General features: G+C 39.5%; 1 long non-coding RNA gene across 1 annotated transcript; it reads left to right on the forward strand.

The window, feature by feature from the left end:
- The first annotated feature begins 16887 nt into the window (after positions 1–16887).
- On the forward strand, positions 16888–17302 carry LOC126475069 (uncharacterized). The gene is made up of 3 exons (XR_007586649.1): positions 16888–16951; positions 17073–17143; positions 17288–17302. It is a non-coding gene; the product is annotated as an uncharacterized LOC126475069 (long non-coding RNA).
- The last annotated feature ends 2311 nt before the right edge of the window (positions 17303–19613 follow it).

Here is a 19613-nt window from a genome sequence, read left to right on the forward strand (position 1 = left end):
CAGGCTGTTCGAGATCTGGATCTCAGGAATGTGTCGTAAACACTTTAACCATTTGCGTGTAGAGCCGTCTGGGAATCCGCGGCTCGCTTCTGGTACAAAACGATGATAAAGAAACCCTTTTTTGTGGTTTTCTAAGGAATCAACATTGAACTGATGGTGCCTCCATAAGCCCCTTAAGATCTACCGTAGACTACATCAAAAGCAGAAAAAACCAAATGATTTGATCCATTTGCCTAAGCAGGATTAAGTTTGCAATTTTCATACTGTTACTGGGCCCTTTAGGACAGTGGTACTAAGAAGTTCCTTCTGTTCAGTGTAACTGGTCCTTAGGCACAGAGCTATCCGAAACCCTTGAAACTATCTTTTTATCACCAACAGAACCCGAGGTGTAAGCTACGGAAGAATACTGTTTTTATACAAGGCGTTGTGGAACATATTAGGTAGTCCGTGATGTCGCTTGCGTACCGATAATATGTGGTGTTCACCCACGGACGTCGTGTAAGTACGTCTTCAAGGAGTTAGGCATTTTAGCTCCGCCGTCACAATACATATAGTCACTGTTGAAATTCATCATAATTAATCATTCACACTTTGAGAAAAATATTTATGTCTCTACCTACAATACAAGAGGAAAAATGATTTTTATTACCCATTATTGAAGCTTTCAGCGGTTATGAAAGGAGTCAAATACACAGCAACAAAACTTTTGATCATTTTCCCAATATTTTAAAATGTCTGACATACAGCGCAGCAAGTTTTAAATCTAACTTAAAATCGTTTCTTTTGGACAACTACTTCTATTCCACTGGCGAATCTCTTTTTAAAAACTGGTAGCCAGTAAAAAAACTCTTTTTATAAGTATGGTTTCATGAGTAAGACTAAAGGAACAATTAGGTCATTAATTTTAACACTCATCATGACACACATCTGGTAAACTGACTCGTTCCACATTTCTAGACTTGATGTGTGCCGGAAGCCTATGTGGCTCCAGCCAGTGTAGGTCTTGTCGGCCAAGTCACCAAGACGCTTTTTACAGGTTGTGGATTCGAATCTCGCTCACGACACGAACGAATTTTGTCTTGAGTTTGTGTTCGTCTGCGCGTGTCTGTGTGTGTAGTGGAATACAATTTTGTGAAGTAGTTCTCAATAAACTTACTTGAACTTGAACAAATAATTGATAACTATACTATGAAGTCATTAAATGGCAATAGTTATAGCAAACATGGGACAGAAGTCGGTGTCTTTAAACTACATATACCTAAATAAAGAGAAAAATATCTGTCTGACCAACATCCTGTTGCACAACTGACTAAGGCGATAAGGCAGACGTCATCGGAACGAATTTGGTCCAAGGCACGGTGATTTTCGTACACTGTGTTGGATTTTATTGTACTTAGTGATTTTATTGTACATAGTGAGGAATAATAATGACTATAAAAAGCATTGTGGTTGTTTGGCCTAACTGTCGAACGAGCATATTACAGTTAACGGAAGGTCAAATGTTCGTGTTGAACCAGGAACAATCATCATGTATTCGTTTGTTTGTCTAAGTTTATTTGTTATGTTTGTTGCTAGTGATTAGTGGGTCCAGTGGATCACCACTGTTCGAAGTCCTCCCCTACCTTCTTTCATTGCTCTGTGTCCTCTGCTATTGTTGCCATGATGCTCCACACCATGACTGCTGGCCATTCTCCATCCTCTTCCTCTCCTTCTCTTCTAGTTTTTCCTCTTAGAGGCAGGTAGTTTATTGTCAGTTTCTCTGTAAACAACCGCAGGCATATCAACAGAATATACAGTGTCCCAGAATTCGCGTCCAAGTGAAAAACTGTGTATAAGGAGATCTGAATATTATTATAAATCCCATGCAAGAGCCGGCCTGTGTGGCCTAGCGGTTCTAGGCGCTGCAGTCTGGAACCGCGCGACCCCTACGGTCGCAGGTTCGAATCCTGCCTCGGGCATGGATGTGTGTGATGTACTTAGCTTAGTTAGGTTTAAGTAGTTCTAAGTTCTAGGGGACTGATGACCTCAGATGTTAAGTCCCATAGTGCTCAGAGCCATTTGAACCATTTGAACCCAAGGCTTAAGGGTTTATCGAAACGTATTTCACATCCTCGACATTGCACTGGATCCGACGGCTTAACTAAACCAGAGACAGGAAGTTACAGTGAATCACGATTTTTACTCTTTTTACCCTTTTACCATGATGACTGGTTTGTATTGAGTGAAATCTACCGGACTAAAACCCCATTAGTTGTTCTTGCCTCATCACCGATTCAAACGTCTTAGTTCAGACTCCAGTGTAAAGCTTTGATATGAGGCCTAATTTATTGTAGAAGCTCGTATCAGACTTCATGTATTACGATCAACATATTCCGACAATTAGGTAACCAGCAAAGTTGTGTTACTAGTTTGATAATTCTACCCATTCATGAGAGCGGCCGTATGTAGGCACACAAGTACTCGTTACATTTTCATAATCCTTTTATTAATTTACTGGGAAAGTGTAGTCACTGTTTCTGTACCCTTAAAAATAATAACTATTAGGTATAGCTGTTCGAATTTATAACTTTTATTACGATAAATTCGTAATGGTTTCAATTTCCGTTATAGCTTTTAAGGAAATCTCTCTAAAATTGCTTTTGTGGCTGACCAAAGACACCATATCTTTCGCAAATTCAGCTCTTTACAAAAATTATTAGAATTAGAGTGGTGCCGATATGCTGTAATGCCAGCTATTTCGTTGCTCTCACAGTCGAGTTGTCAAGTAAGGGATCATCTACTCACGGGTCATAGACGATTACATAGTGAACGTCAGATACCTCGCTTTTCCAGAATCAATGAGCTATTTCCTCTATCTGATGTCAAGCCCTGGCCCAGTTTTTCTGCTGCGAATACCAAATGGTTTGATTCTCCTGTCGTTTTGTTCTAGTGTCTTATTATTTCTTTTCTTTCTTTTTCTTCCTTACTGTTGAGCATATAAGTTCACCGTCATTCACATACCTATTGTGCTGATATGCGGCTGTTGACAGATGCTACGTAATGGCTTTTACTCGTGTTTATTGCTGTTACCAAAGATTTATTAGTTCCCACACCACTGTTTCCTAATGGGTTTCTTCCTACCCACATTGTGGAAGTAGGTCACTTGCGCTAAGTACAGAATCCAAGGTAACCACTTGTAAAATCCAAGGGTGTCACTTGTATAGGACCCGTTGTGGGGATCCAAGATGGCTGACATAGTCCATTTGTTGTACTGAGGTTTTCCATGAAGTCACAGTGGTAGTTGGTTACTTAAGCTTAGAACAGTCATAGAATCCAAGGTGACCGCTTGTAAAGTCCAATATGGCCATTTGTGTTAAGTATATAACCAAAGACGGCCGTTTGTCCCACTGGGTTTTTCCTATGATGTCATGTGATGTGGAAGCTATTCATAGCTGACCTACTTTCCTTGTGGAAAGTTACCAGCTCCAAACAGTTGTACCCATTTCTGTGTTGCTACAGTTAGCCCATCCATCACACCTCCACCCCATCCACACATCTGAAAAACTTGACATACATACTCAGAACACTCCAGTGAAAAGTTGATCATCATGAAGTGCCATCAGAGGTCCACTGCCCTCAGGCTGAATTAAAGCAGGACAGTACAGTCAAATGTAGTTATTAAACTCTCTTAATTATTACTGTTATTATTATTATTATTATATCTATTTTTCTCAGACCTTACGTCTGGTTAAAAATGGAAAGTGACGCGGTCCTTCATCAAGCGTGACTTCCTTTTAACTGTATGGTATATGTTACATTGTATTTAGGAACTTTCGGGTTGTTGAACACGTATCAATAATTACGGATTTCTGTAGTTGTATATATACGTTTAGATGTAGCTGTATTGCATTGATGTACTGGTGGATATTGTGTGGTATGACTCCTTTATTATTATTATTATTATTACTATTATTCCTTGCCAGTATATGTATATGGTTCCCTGATTTCCATTTACCTCTCCCTCAGCACAGTGGCTCCCTGATGTAGTGCCTGATACATTAGAGTGTAATCCAAGTCAGCACATTGATTTCCAGACAAGATCCATGAAGCAGTGTCTGATACAATGGTGCAGAAAACAAGTCAAAAGTTGTTTCCATATTTTTAATTTCTACTATCTCCAATACCTGCACAGACAGGTGAGTTCCCAGCATTGAATAATGCATCAAAGAAATATGTGCTGTTATTCATTACAATGTACAAGTTGTACACAACTGACAGCAACATGTTGTCGTATTGGGAGTTCAACACAGAGATGATTTTTGAAAACTCAAGATTTAGTGACATGATAGTATTGTTTTCGGACTATTAATGATGTCAACTATGCTACCATTCAGCACAGATAACTGCAATGTTCAATGGTTAAACACCTGCAGAGTTACTGAATTCCCCTACAATACGTGTGACAGGCAGACAGTAACAGTGAAAGTGTGCAACCCTCAGAATTCTATGCAGTACACTGACGCCAGTAATCTAAATTCATAAGCTTGATGTATGCTAGATCAGCTACCAAGCGTGTGGTGGATTAACATACTGATTGGCTACCTTATGCATATAGATTTTACAGAATTGTTTGATGAAGTCTTATAGATTAGAACATTTCACAAGAAGAGGAATTCATTGCTACAGATTTTATATATTAACCCAAATCACAAAGAATAAATTATTGTCTCTCTTTCAGTTGTGTTTTACTGCTCCAGCATATTGAAAAAAGCACACAGTTATTTGTAAAATAATGCGGAGTAAAGATTGTGAATGATGTAAAAAATGTAAATGACGTGTGACTAGGGCCTCCCATCGGGTAGACCGTTCGCAATTCTTTCAATTTGACGCCACTTCGGTGACTTGCGCGTCGATGGGGATCAAACGGTGATGATTAGGAAAACACAACACCCTGTCCCCGAGTGGAGAAAATCTCCGACCCAGCCGGAAATCGAACCCAGGCCCTTAGGATTGACGTTCTGTCGAGCTGACCACCTATCTTTTGGTAGGTATTGTTCGTTGTCACAAGACATACGTTCAAGTTCATCGTTGATTTCTTTACTCAGTTTTTTTTTTTTATTACAGAGAGCAAACAGCCCTCTGACCGAGCACGCTGAGCTACCGTGCCGGCACCGCTCAGCTACCGGGGGCGGACTTGCTAATGATGATCAAAAGAAGAAAATGACAGTGTCTGACCAATAAGTTTAAAACTAAGTTCTCCCTGATGCAATATGGTGCAATGGCTGTCGGAACTATATGTAGCTAACAAACATTCCATAGCTCGTAAAGCATGCATGATTGTCAAATTTAATTTACTCCACACCTATGAGGTCACAATGTATCAAGACACTCTACCTAGTTTCGACCTTGCGACAACAGTCCAGCAGACCCAATAGTACAACCAGCCACCCAGAACTCAGCACCATCAACATTTTCGCCAGGTACCACATCACAAGCCGTAACATTGCCAGCAGCGTCATCTGCAGCAGCATAATCAGCAACTGCAGGAGCTACACCATCACAAAAAAAAGTTCAAATGTGTGTGAAATCTTATGGGACTTAACTGCTAAGGTCATCAGTCCCTAAGCTTACACACTACTTAACCTAAATTATCCTAAGGAAAAACACACACACCCATGCCCGAGGGAGGACTCGAACCTCCGACGGGATCAGCCGCACAGTCCATGACTGCAGCGCCTTAGACTGCTCGGCTAATCCCGCGCGGCACACCATCACAAGCAGCAACCCAAACGCTGCCAGTCAACAGCACAGCAGCTATGAACTTTACACTGGCACCAGCATGTAAACGTTTCCTAGCCCCAGTCATCCCACTACCTCCCTTCCATACCCAAAGTAAACCTATTACAAAAACTAACAAAACGCACAGTAAAAGCAAGTTTCCGGTTGAAATTAAAACTACTCAGCTAACTTTTCCAGATGCTGACGACAAGAAGGTCGAAATCATCTGAGAACCACAAACCCTAGCACATTCCCCCTCCTTTTTGCTCAGCAGATCCTGAGTTTCTAAACCCTACAATATTTCTCACACCAATGCAAATCCAGCAACTCATGAGACAGACTCTATCACCATTGAAACAAACGATCCCCATTCCCATACAACCCTAATGCAACTTATCCCCTCTTTTGGAGGAATTGCATCCATAACAACTGTCATGAACCTTCCAACAAAACAACTACAGCCTCCACGCTGCCCTCTTACTTCACAGCAGTAATAAAAAAGGGTGACTTAGAAAACCAGATAAAGAAATAGAAATGAACTGAATCTCAATCAAGCGCCACAGTGTGCAAGACTCTGTGCATTCAGAGTGCTAATGGATCTCGCTTCTTAGTAAGCATAATCTCAGAATCACCCAACACCGTCGCCAAATTTATCAAAAATGGGGCCCTAATTTACTGTGGGAAGCATTCTGTAGAAGCATGTAAGGGCATTACTTTCATCAATGCCACAAATAAAATGACCACCTGACCGAAAATTGCAAAAACCCAACATTTGTCCACAGTACAAACTTAAACCTCAACCTACCTACCAGACCTGCATCTGGTCTCACCCTACCTTCCCCCACAAGTGCAAATGTAAACCACCTCTTCAAACTCTTGATCCCACCGTTTGCATCTGCACAGTTGATTTATCATACCACACAAACAACTCCCCCTGTCAGCACTGAAAATATTATCCATATCATAACCTTAGTCCCGCAAGACACACCCTTTTTAGAGACTCTACATTATACAGCAAATAATACTCGCCACACGGTCTACCTTCCATCTCAAGACGTAGGTCACCTATTTCCAGAGTCATGCCCATTTCATTTTTGATTGTGTCGAAAAAATACTCTAAACCTACCCCTCAACACTGAACACATTTGTACTGAAAATTTGGCAGCAAGTTATAGAAAAATATCCGTTCCCTACATTCTAATAAACATCTCCTTATCCATACCCTCCAACAACACGAAATCCATGCCATCCTGCTCAACGAAACATTTCTCCGATCCTACCATTCCATTTGCATGTTTCCTTGCACCCTATATCACACTGATAATCCCAATCGTATTTCCCATGGCGACATACCCATCGTCCATCCCTGAAATCTCTCTTCTCCTCTCCAATCGCTTCTAAGTCATCCAACTAAGTACCCAAACCTCAGCAGCTTTCTTCCAAACTCACATTAAACCTATCACTATCTACATCTGTCCTAACCATCCCACCCCTTACGATTTCTTAACCCATCTAGACCGTAACTTTACCACATACATAATCGCAACTGACTTCATCCTTCAATCGCACACACCTGCCGAAAAAAGACGGTGGCGTTAGTTTATCAACGTCTTTGATGGTCACGATATCGATACACCTGTCGACATCTGTCCTGACACAGATACTATCCAGGATGCCATTATTGTCTCCCCTAATCTCTTTAGGAACACCGCAGAAGACATCCTAGAGCCATCAGAGAGTGATCAGCTACCTTTCTCCAAATCTCACAGCTTATACCAAACAGAACCCATCTCAGACGGAATCATTAGTCCTGAGAAATCCAGCGTTATTTCTGTACAGACGGGAATGCGTACTGTGCTCAAATCCATACCCTTATCGGAAACTATGATTCCCATCTGAAAATCCTGGCAACATCTTAAATGAGACTGAATTCCTACAACACACCATCTCAGATACAATTTTCATTCATATTCCACTCCAAACTCTGTACTATGTCCGTCATACTCTTCCTTCAAAGGCTTTTACCCTCCTCCAAAAACCCACTGAGTCTACAAAGAATTCCTCCGTTCTCGAGACTGGGACATGCTCATACGCTACTGACAGCTCCAGCGACATGTTCGTAGTTACTTACAAGCCACATTATGTCCAGATTCATCCATGAGCTGAACTAAACAAAACGATACTTCCTTAAACCTACAGAGTACTGGAAAGTATTTCATAGACTCTCCAGAAAAAAACCCACTTCTGCCTATCCCAGCCTGCATAACAGACCACTCATAATAGCCTCACCTAGCCCAACCACTTCGTATTCTACATGGAAGACATGTTCATCATCTGACAACCCAACTCTGATTACTGGATAGACACCTATGTATATGAACATACCGACGCAGCTATCTCACTTCTTGTATCAAACTTCCAGTACTTACACAGCACTCCATGAACATGTCTCAACATGTCAATAACAACTCAAGACATTTCAAAAAACACTCGCTAAAAAGCGAAACACTGCACCTGGCCACATAACAGTTACCCGTCATCATCTCAAGGACTGCCCCAGAGCTAACACGAAAACCTTGCCAAGCTTTACAATACCATCCTCTACACATGTTACGATGCAGAGCAGTGGAAAACGTCCACTCGCAGACCTCATTCTATTGCCCTATTAATTTCAAGTCACTTTTCAGCAAAACGTCTTAATCCATTCTTACCTAGCACATGCATCGGCGCCTTGCAAACTCATACCCCTATCAACTCAATAAAAGGACATCCACCGTAATTACCTTCCTTGATATACAAAAATTCTTTGACTGGGTATGATATTCTGGAGTGTTGTTCAAACTACAAGCCTGTGCACTCCCAGTTAACTAAGTCTGCCTTACAGGATCTTTCTTTCACCGCTATGCTACATACTGTATGCCACCATCAACCATACCCTCGACTGCAGGTGAACCTCAAGGCTCTATCCTTCCATCGCTTCTTTACATTCTGTACGCCATAGACATTCTCAGATCGCCGCTCCCAGTCTACCTCTACGTATATGCTGACAACAACGCCTGCTTGTTCACTACCATGTCTCCCTTCAACGCCACTTTAATCTCCTGGTCGAAATGTGTGACACGTAGAAATAACAAGAAAATCCACAGAAAAGCCAGCTACTAACAGGCTACGCCTGGGGTCTACATCCTCCTACCATTATCCTCACCTATAAATTCTCATCCTCGCCTATACCAAAGTAATCTGGATCTCCAACTCCACTAAATTCTATAAGTCCCTTGAAATCCTGGAATGATACGCACACCACCCCACCTTCTGCATTTGTCTACCTTCCCCAACTTGCATCCAGTACCATTTAATCCACTTCCAACAAAAGGTGCTCTAGGAAGGGGAGGCCCTTCCTAGAGCAACTTCAGATATGATACATTAATAGAAAAACCCAGTCGCAGCACTCAGTTTCCCACCTTCAGCTATCCACGAATTCAGCCATGTCACTACATCCATCTTCCTTTCAGCTGCCATACATCATGGATATTGCGGACAGTCTGCGATTTTGTGCCATAAGACGAATGCCCTGGATGAAGAGATAAAATTCCACAAACGTTGTGGGTGTTAGAATACTCCTTTTTATTAATTCGAGTTTTACCACCGACCACCGTTCAAGCGTTTCACCACTTCTTGCGAAGGACATCTGCATTTATCAAACTGTGGCTGAGTAAGTACTCCATATTACTTTCTACATGTGGAACCTGTTTTTTCAGACATGTCCAAAAGAACAGGCTCCTTTTTGATCCTGCAGTCATTATTAATCACTATAAAAAGGAATTAAAGACATTAGCTGTCTGTGGGAATTGACTTATTTTAATGAGGCAGCTAACGTATGTCCAACAGAACAGACTCAACATCCCTTAGTATTAGTGCATTAGTGCATTAGTGAGTAAGTACAATACTTACACTAAGAAGCACAATTTATTTTCATAGCTACTGAAACTAAGAAATATCATATAATCACGAGAGTTTGCTGCTGTAATCAGCATAGAAACAATTTTACAATATCTGAAATTCGGCGTTGAGGCTAACCACGTTTAAGCGATTCTTCCTGTCTCTTGATAAGTATCCAAGTCCTCTGAAGTCTTTTTTTCTTATTCTTGTGGAGAAATTTGTTTACGCTTTCTGCATGCTCAGACGAGTGTGTTTCAAAAACAGTGGGGAGCATTGAGAAAGGAGATATATCTGTGAATGAAGTGAAGCTGGAGCTTGAGACCATTACGCAAGTTGTAGAGCAGGGGAAAAAAAGTACCTTCATAACTAATAAAGTAAAAGATTTTGTGTTACACCTGGCACAGTATCTGCAGTAAAAATTTCAAAAGGGAGTCATATCAATTTGTCAAACTGTTGTAGATTACCTTATGAAATGGATACTGTTGAACGCTATACCTGATTAGGAAAATGTAGATTGTTTATTGAAGTGCCTACAAGAAAATAAAACTTTCAGAGTTAATGAACATTTACTATTTGACAAGAAAGAAAATTCACATGTTTTCTAGGAAAGACAAAGTATCAGAATTTGGGATAACGCCTCATAAAAAATGGGTAGAATTTCTTGAAGAATGTGTTTCTGAAGAGCAATGTTCAGAACTGTTTCCAGTTGTGGAATGCTATTTCTGCATTCCAGGGCGTAATGCAAACGTGAAGAGAGTATTTTCTTTAGTGAATGCTCAGTGAATATATTAAAGCAACAGACTGGCATTAACTTCGATCAATGCAGTGCCTATAATTCTGTATAACATCAGGAATACGATTTGCATTGGTTTTCACAGACTCATTCAGAATCAGAGAACGTTCCTTTCTTCTGTTCAACACACAGAGAAATGTGTCTGGTACGAAGCATAGTGTAAGACAGATCTTAACACTAACAACACAATTACGTAAATTTTAGTGATTTGTGTTTAATGTTTTAATTAAAATGCTATATAACGAAAACTAAAAATAAATTTTCTTCGTTAATGACGACTCTTTTGCCGATGGTGTTGATGCTTGGACTATGTCCTTGATTTTGCTTGTCTGATTATTGCAACCGTAATATTGCACCTCTCTCGCACTTTCATGCTTTAGCCATCCATTCCTCCATCGTCATAGCCATGACTATTTTGATGCATCGCCAGTATACCGTAACATCACTGCCATTTACGTAAGCGATTTTATTTTAAATGTAACGTGAAATCATCTATAAGCTTCTCTAAGCTTTTCAGTATTCTCCTCCTGTGTGCTTCTTTTTTTTATCTTAATTTTGTCACCCGCTTTTCTCCAAAAATCGTACATATTGTCCACCATTGTGTTTTTAAAAACTATCATCTCTTGTCCTCTATTTTACTTATTTTAAGACGTCCTTTCAATTTGTGTAATCTACGGCTGCAGTGAGATTTTACCCGCTGACAATCCACCCCTTTTGAGAGAAATTGAAATAGCATTAAAGAAATAAGAAAATTGGCGAAACATTATCGCTTATACTCCTCCTTCCTACGGACTCGTAACCGGGATACACTCACACACCACCGGCAAATACAGAGACACGTCGTATTTTACTAAATGCTAAAAAACAGATATGTACCAGACACAACGCCACTCTCCCCATTAACTCTGCCAATTACTGGGAAACATTCTACCTACTAAATAACAGTAATTCCATTCCACATTGTCCACTCCACCACAACAACGTCCATTACCTGACAACCTCAGCAAAGCTGAACACTTTACATCCTATTTCTCAGATATCCTCCCAGTTCCTGACGCCCCCAGTTTTGACTACTCCCTGTTCCCTACAGTCCGTGAACGCACAACACTGTAAGCAGTACAAACATCCCGCTCTGTATCCAAGATGGTTTCCAAAATATAACGAAGATGTAAACGAATATTATGAAAAGTGTAAACTTTACAATGATTTTTAAAACTATAAAATGATTGAATTTAGCTGGTGTTTGCTTAAAACACCTGCTGACAGCTCTACCCCCCCCCCCCCCATATTGGGGATTTGGATACAATTACAATAAAGAAAGAGATAAATGGTGAAACTGAGGTCATACTGCCAATAAGGCTTGTTAGTCCTTGTTTAATAGCTGTCAGTTCTCTAGCACATTAATGTTTTGGTACTGAAATTTAAAAACATATATTACCTGTTCATTATCTGGCACTAATTCTCCCAGAGGACAAGAGTGCTTGAGTTCTGAATTACCTGCCAGGGCAACTTAAATATAAGTGTGCTGCAGGAAGTAAGTGTGAGCTATTGGCCAGATTAAACTTAAGAAAGTTTTGTATTTCTCTCCATTTTTCAATATGGAGCAAAATATAAGCGTGCTTCTTGAATTTTCATGCTTCCTACCATTTTATACATAACACAATAGAGCTTCTAGCAGATACATCCAATTTAATTTCCTGACATGCACATTCCAAACTTTTTTGAGAAGTGTAGATGTCGACCACGACTGGCGAACCGCATGCTTAATGGAATGGATGACTCACTTTTGAGAGCTATCTATTAATAGCCCCTAAAGCATGAAATCTGTATTTGAATGCTAAGGGTCTGTTGTTGCATTTTAAAACTTGCCTCTTTGCATGCTAATAGTGCTGCAAATATGGAGTCTCGAGTGTCCAGTGCTGCTAGCACTTCACTGCCCTGCTTGGTCTGTTTGGTGACTGTAGTCTGTGACAGTCGGTGGAGGTACTGCAGTGGCAGCAAGAAATGGAAGAGGTCCTCCAGGTGCCTCACTCGTTTAAATAAAGACACAACATCTCTCATTCTACCCTACTACACTCACACAGAAAATGTTGAATGTGAAACCAATCAAACTTAAATCAGAGTGATTTGAGGAAATACAGTTCAGTTTTAGAATTTCGTCACCATTTTAAACTTAGGACGATTAAGCTGTTAACACAAGGAACCTTACACGCTGTCCTAAAGTACGCCATCTTAAATTTTCTACTAAGAACAAATGATGAGGCAACCACGGTGGCTATCCTCGTATCCACAGCAATGCCGTCCTTGATCCCCATCTTGGATACTGACATGATATAGGTTGTCCTTATATTCCCAGGACTGCAATCTTGGAACGCTATCTTGGATTCTTATGTCATAGAGGATTTCCTTAGGTCAGCCTTCTTGAATTTCATCCATAGAACACTTTACCTATGTCCACCACGTTTAATTTTTTAATTTCCCCTTGTTTCATACTTACAAAATTTAGCTATTTTGAATTTCCTAAGATTTTTTTGCAGTCCCCATCATTTTATACATAGGGCACCTGGCTTATGTCCACTGTGAGATCATAGGACTGGGGGTTGAACTGAGGGAAAACTTTGGCAGCAATGCAATTTTTTGACATCATCGAAAAGGTTATATGAAATGTGGCAACAATGAAATCTGTCCCTCCACCCCTTAACAATAAAAGAAAAAGATGGCTAACGGCGCGTAGTTGGAAGAATCAAGTGAACCTGACTAGGTCATAAGTCAGCACTTTTCCATTTTCCTCTTCTTCTTCTAGTTAATATTTGGCTCATCGGTTTAGAAGTGTAGGATGTCTGTCTGCCTGGGCTCTTGTTTATTCTGTCTTGCTGTCTTTCACCGTGCCTTAACGATAAATCTTTCACCGTTCTGTGGTAATCGTCTGCCATAAGAACTTTAGAAAGCAACTGAATAACGTCCAAAATTGTAATACAGTATTTTCCTCCAAAGTGACACTTGCATATTATTGAAGGTCGCTGGTGATCTTAATATAACACCTAATTTTAACGTTATTTCTATTATCACTATTATTATTCATATTTAGGACATTACTAAATCAATATTTTTAAGCTCAATGTAAGGACATTTACATCGAATTATACGGACACTGCACTAAGTATATTTCATGCCAAAGAAAGGCAAACTGATGAGAAAAGCATTCTCTCTTTCCTTGAGCTGGAATCACACGAACAGTGTGTGAGCACTGTGGGATGTAAGAACTATGACATTGGAAGTTTGGATCAGTCCGGGAAGTGTGCACGGATAGTCAGAATTGTTAAAGCGACCACTCATGAGAAGCCTGATATCTGGTTTCGAGACCAGGATCGGCGCAATTTTTTTTGTGTCTATAGAATTACAATACAGTTGGTGTAACATCGTACTCGCAATTTGTGAATACATTTCATGATTTAATATGGCTTTAGAATGTCAGCAGTGCCGCTTCCTTCAGACATTCAGGAATTTATGAAGGACATTTCCATTGAAATGCACAGACATTATCAAATACAAACACTGCACTACCTGTATTTCATGCCAAAGAAAGGCAAACAGAAGAGAATAACATTATCTCTCCCTGTACGGGAACATAGACATTACGACATGTGGAAGTTTGTATCGGTAAGGGAGACGTCCACAGATAGCGCTAGTGATAAACGGGAAATACGGGTTCGAGTAGCAGTCCGGCAGAAATTTCCATTTGTCTGTAGTAAACCATACAGCTGACGTAATATCTTGCTCACAGTTTGCAGATACATTTAATAATATACGGTTATATTTATGAAAATTGACATTACAACAGGCAGTGGAGCCATATCTAGTACCTAAACAACTGATTGCTGCTGTAATGAGTCAATTGAAGACAGATGCAGAATGATATAGGATACTGTTGACGACTTTTATTCTATTCAGCAACACGAAGAAACTTATTAGAAGTATAAATCGAGGTAAGACACCCATTAAATCGTCCAACATTAGTGTTTCGAGACCGGATTACATCTCATTAATAAACGGTCACAACGCCCATGTTGGCTGAAACCAGACGTAAACAGTAATGAAATCCTAAACTCAGATTGGAATGTATACCGCAGAGACAGGCTGGACAGTGAAGGGGGAGGCGTGTTTATAGCGATAAGAAGTGCAATAGTATCGAAGAAAATTGACGGAGATCCGAAATGTGAAATCATTTGGGTGAAGGTCACTGTTAAAGCAGGTTCAGACATGGTAATTGGATGTCTCTATAGGCCCCCTGGCTCAGCAGCTGTTGTGGCTGAACACCTGAAGGATAATTTGGAAAATATTTCGAGTAGATTTCCCCACCATGTTATAGTTCTGGGTGGAGATATTAATTTGCCGGATATAGACTGGGAGACTCAAACGTTCATAACGGGTGGCAGGGACAAAGAATACAGTGAAATTTTTTTAAGTGCTTTATCTGAAAACTACCTTGAGCAGTTCAACAGAGAACCGACTCGTGGCGATAACATATTAGACCTTCTGGTGACAAACAGCCCCGAACTATTTGAAACAGTTGACGCAGAACAGGGAATCAGCGATCATAAAGCGGTTAGTGCATCGATGATTTCAGCCGTAAATAGAAATATTAAAAAAGGTAGGAAGATTTTTCTATTTAGCAAAAGTGACAAAAAGCAGATTTCAGATAACCTGACGGATCAACACAAAAGTATTGTCCCAAGTACAGATAGTGTTGAGGATCAGTGGACAAAGTTCAAAACCATCGTACAATATGCGTTAGTTGAGTATGTGCCAAGCAAGATCGTAAGAGATGGAAAAGAGCCACCGTGGTACAACAACCGAGTTAGAAAACTGCTGCGGAACCAAAGGGAACTTCGTAGCAATCATAAACATAGCCAAAGCCTTGCAGACAAACAAAAATTACGCGAAGCGAAATGTAGTGTGAGGAGGGCTATGCGAGAGGCGTTCAATGAATTCGAAAGTAAAGTTCTATGTACTGACTTGGCAGAAAACTAAGAAATTTTGGTCCTACGTCAAAGCGGTAGGTGGATCAAAACAAAATGTCCAGACACTCTATGACGAAAATGGTACTGAAACAGAGGATGACAGACTAAAGGCCGAAATACTAAATGTCTTTTTCCAAAGCTGTTTCACAGAGGAAGACTGCACTGTAGTTCCTTCTCTAAATTGTCGCACAGATGACAATATGGTAGATATCGAAATAGATGACAGACGGATAGAGAAACAATTAAAGGCCGCTGGACCTGATGGGATACCAGTTCGATTTTACACAGAGTACGCGAAGGAACTTGCTCCCCTTCTTGCAACGGTGTACCGTAGGTCTCTAGAAGAGCGTAGCGTTCCAAAGGATTGGAAAAGGGCACAAGTCACCCCCCTTTTCAAGAAGGGACTATAAAATAAATAAATAAAATCAAATGTTAATTATTGTATATGTATGATAGTGATTGGTTGTAATTAATATTTGCTTATCTGGAACGTGGACGTTTAATTATTTGGTATCAGACGCTTGACAATGGTTTTTTCGTAAATGCAATGTTATTCGTAGTTGACCGTGAAATAAGACTCAAATAATCGGACTTCGTATTTAAATAGTTTCCAAACACTGCTGCGGTAGATGCGGACTCAAAATCTCAATATTAGAATAATTTGCCAGCCTTGTCAATACGTCGCACAGAGGTGACTGTCTACTAAACATAAAAAAGTTTACACAGTAACTTAAATCAGATATATTCAACGAATAAGCCTACAGTTAAATAATGCAACTTACTTTCATAAATATAGAATCTTTACAGGATCGAGTGCCTAGTAAGATTGCAACTCGCAGTGTTCTTATCTAACACCAAATATGGCGGTGTGCCAGTTAATGAAATATACGTGCTTCCCGCACCAGCTATTCTTCAGACCTCCTCCTTGTTAATCAAATATAAGAGTGCCATAATTGTATTTCGTTTTATCAGCGGCATAGCGCTGCAGTTCTGTGCCATAGGCTTTATTTATTTGTCAGAGATTAATTATTTAATTAAGATTTCGCGTTTCCGAGGAAACTCACGCACGGCATGTAAATGTGCCTTTATATTGCCCCCTGAATTGCGAGGCGAAAGGACACACCTGCAGGCGAGCGATTCACCTAAAGGCACAAGAAAATTTAAGTTATCTACAACTATTTACATGACATACATTATACAGTATATTATATACAACATTTGAATGACACGCGTGCGCCGTAAAAGTTCTTATGTTGGCAAAATAGAGTGCGCGCATGCGCAGAAGCGTCTATGTGACTCCGGAACTGCCGTTATATCGTAAATTTAGATCACGCGGCACAGTATTGCAGTTCATATTGTTCGTGTGCGTGTGCGTTTCTTAGTCGTTGCATAAAGAAAATATTTCACCAAGATTACATATGAAGAGTACATTCTATGACAGGTAACTTAATTTTAAAAGCACAATATTTGTTATAATACAATACAACTTTAGATTGTTGAATGTTCTTAGTTACATAGTATTGCATTTAAATGCTTCAAAGAAAAATGTCTTTTTGTTTCAGGTGCGTTGACCTATACACATCGTGTCGTTATTACAGTTTATATTCATCTGCTGCACAGTAATGTTTCACAGGTTAGTGTCGTCGAGGTAAAGTTTTTTGATCACAGTAAAATCGCTATATAACAACGTAATTGATACATAAGCATATCCATTTCCTATTTCCATTATAGTCGTTGTGATGCAGTTCGTTGTGACAACAAGCATTGTTTATTACAGATCGGACGTGACCCGTCGAGTAATTGGTCCATATGCAGTTTGTTTTCAGTATTCCGTGGAAGCTTGGTTGCAGAACCTCGAACGGCACATAGCTGGCGTCGATCCTTGGACAGTCCAGGTAAGTGTGTCCTTCACATTTCGAGAACATTTTATTCCCAGAAGTTCCAACCAAAATTCTTCCACTCGTCGTGTTGTTTTCTGGACAGGCACGTTGTGACCATTTAATCCAGTTAACATCTTGAATTTAGATACTGTAGTAATGTCACTAGACGATGCACCAATTATGCACTTCATATTTTCAGTTTTTTGCTAAATATAGCTCACCTAAATGTTTGTAGTTACTTATCAAAGAAATCGTTCATCGCGTTTACAAAGGTACGATGCATGTTGAATATCGTAAACAGCTTCTTTCACATACGTTTCTGCGTAATTGCAGACTTATTAATGTACGTTAATGTCCGTGAACAGTCGTTCACTATGCAATTTTTTTAAAAAGTTTTTCACATTTTGGCACTCGTTATCGTTCAAATTTTCACATAGTAACAGTTACATTATACATCATTTTTTAAAAAAACATAAGTAATCATACATATACACATCACATATTTTCTTAGCATAAACATAATACATTTACACATAAACATGTTTACATCATCATTACATAGCTATAAATTATTACATAATGTCACATTTGATTACATGAATTGCAGATATTTACGTTCTCTTTAACGGTTTTGCTGGGATTTTATCGATTTTTTTTTATGTCATCTGAAATTAAGATAGGTTAGACACAACATTCATTACATCAGTAGGCAAGACCAGGCGTTTTCACTACTCAATAAATAGTCAGAATAATAAGAGACGGAAAACTGTTAGATTCCTCGCGTTTTGCGCGTGTGTGGCCTTGGCTACTGGTAGATGCTTTTCTTGCTGAGAGATGTGCGTCTAATCTATTTCTCGAAGTAAAAGGTCCCTTCACAGATGACGTCTGTCGGTTCGTCAGGTGTCATACCAAGTCAGTGCTACCTACAGTCACAAATGTTCCGTGAAAAATTAATATATCATTCACTGCTATGTAATCATAAATTTTACCTTAATATTCAGTGTTCTTGGTAGTGCCGCGGCGTTGAAAGAAAAGTTCTTCTGTCTTCAACTGCGTCACTAGTACAGCTGAAATGAAAATTTCTATAGTACTTATTATCTATGCTGTAGCAAACAGAGTTTTGCGAGTTGCTTAGCAATGTTTTCATGGATATGACTTTGACATTATTTAGCATGAAATGCTCTAAGATCTCGGTGTGCGTATAGCCCAATAATTTTGTTAGTTCTAGGATGTTGTAACAGATACGCACCAGGATGCAGTATGTTAACAATAATATAAGGTCCTTCATATAGCAGACGCCACTTAGCATTGCGTCGTTTGAGTGCTACGGATTTATGATGAGTACGAAGTAGTACAACCATTCCTGCCTTGAATTTTTGTTTTCATTTTATTATGTTTGTTTCGTATCTGTGCGTGATGTGTCAGTGTAATCAATACTTCTTTCATTTTCTGTTCAGGTGTGATTTTCTTGTCTGACAACTTAGGTAATTGCAATTGAACATGATCTCGTTAGGTGTGTAATTTGTATTGTAAATATTTAAGTTATTGTGTACGTCTTCGAAAAGACTTAGGTAGGACACCCAATTAGTATGTTTTGATGAAATATAGGTCCTCATGAATCGGTTTAGTTCTCGAAAAAGTCTCTCAGTCGCGTTACATTGTGGACTAAACCTTGAAATAAATACACTTTTAATGTTATTGTCCTTCAAGAAATTTCTCCATTTGTACCCAGAGTAGTATGCTGCATTATCTGACAGAATTGCTGTAGGTTTTCCCACGTGCGTCAGGTAATCACTTGAGAATCTTCGTATTATAGCATTTGCAGTGGCGGATTTTAAAGCATAAAGTTTTACATGTTTAGAAAATATATCGTAAAAAGCTAAGACATATATGACGCCTCCAGAGCTTGCTGGATGCGGTCCACTGATGTCAGTACACAGAATTTCCAGGGGTTTACTCGGTAAAATAGAATGTAAATCTGTTTTTGTGGATAAATTCTGAGGTTTTGATTTTTGACATATGACACATGTTTTCAGTTCCCTGGAAATTTCTCTTCTCATATTGCTGAAACAACAGTATGTGCTGAGCTTTGTCAAACACTTTCTCGTCCCATAATGACCCCAAACTAAGTGTGTGTGCCAAATAAAATTATGTTCAGACTCTTTGGGAATGCATACACACCAGTTAGTAGCATTTGGATGTCGGCGATAAAATAGTACATCA

Source organism: Schistocerca serialis, chromosome 4 (assembly GCF_023864345.2).
Source record: "Schistocerca serialis cubense isolate TAMUIC-IGC-003099 chromosome 4, iqSchSeri2.2, whole genome shotgun sequence".
Lineage (NCBI taxonomy): Eukaryota > Metazoa > Arthropoda > Insecta > Orthoptera > Acrididae > Schistocerca > Schistocerca serialis.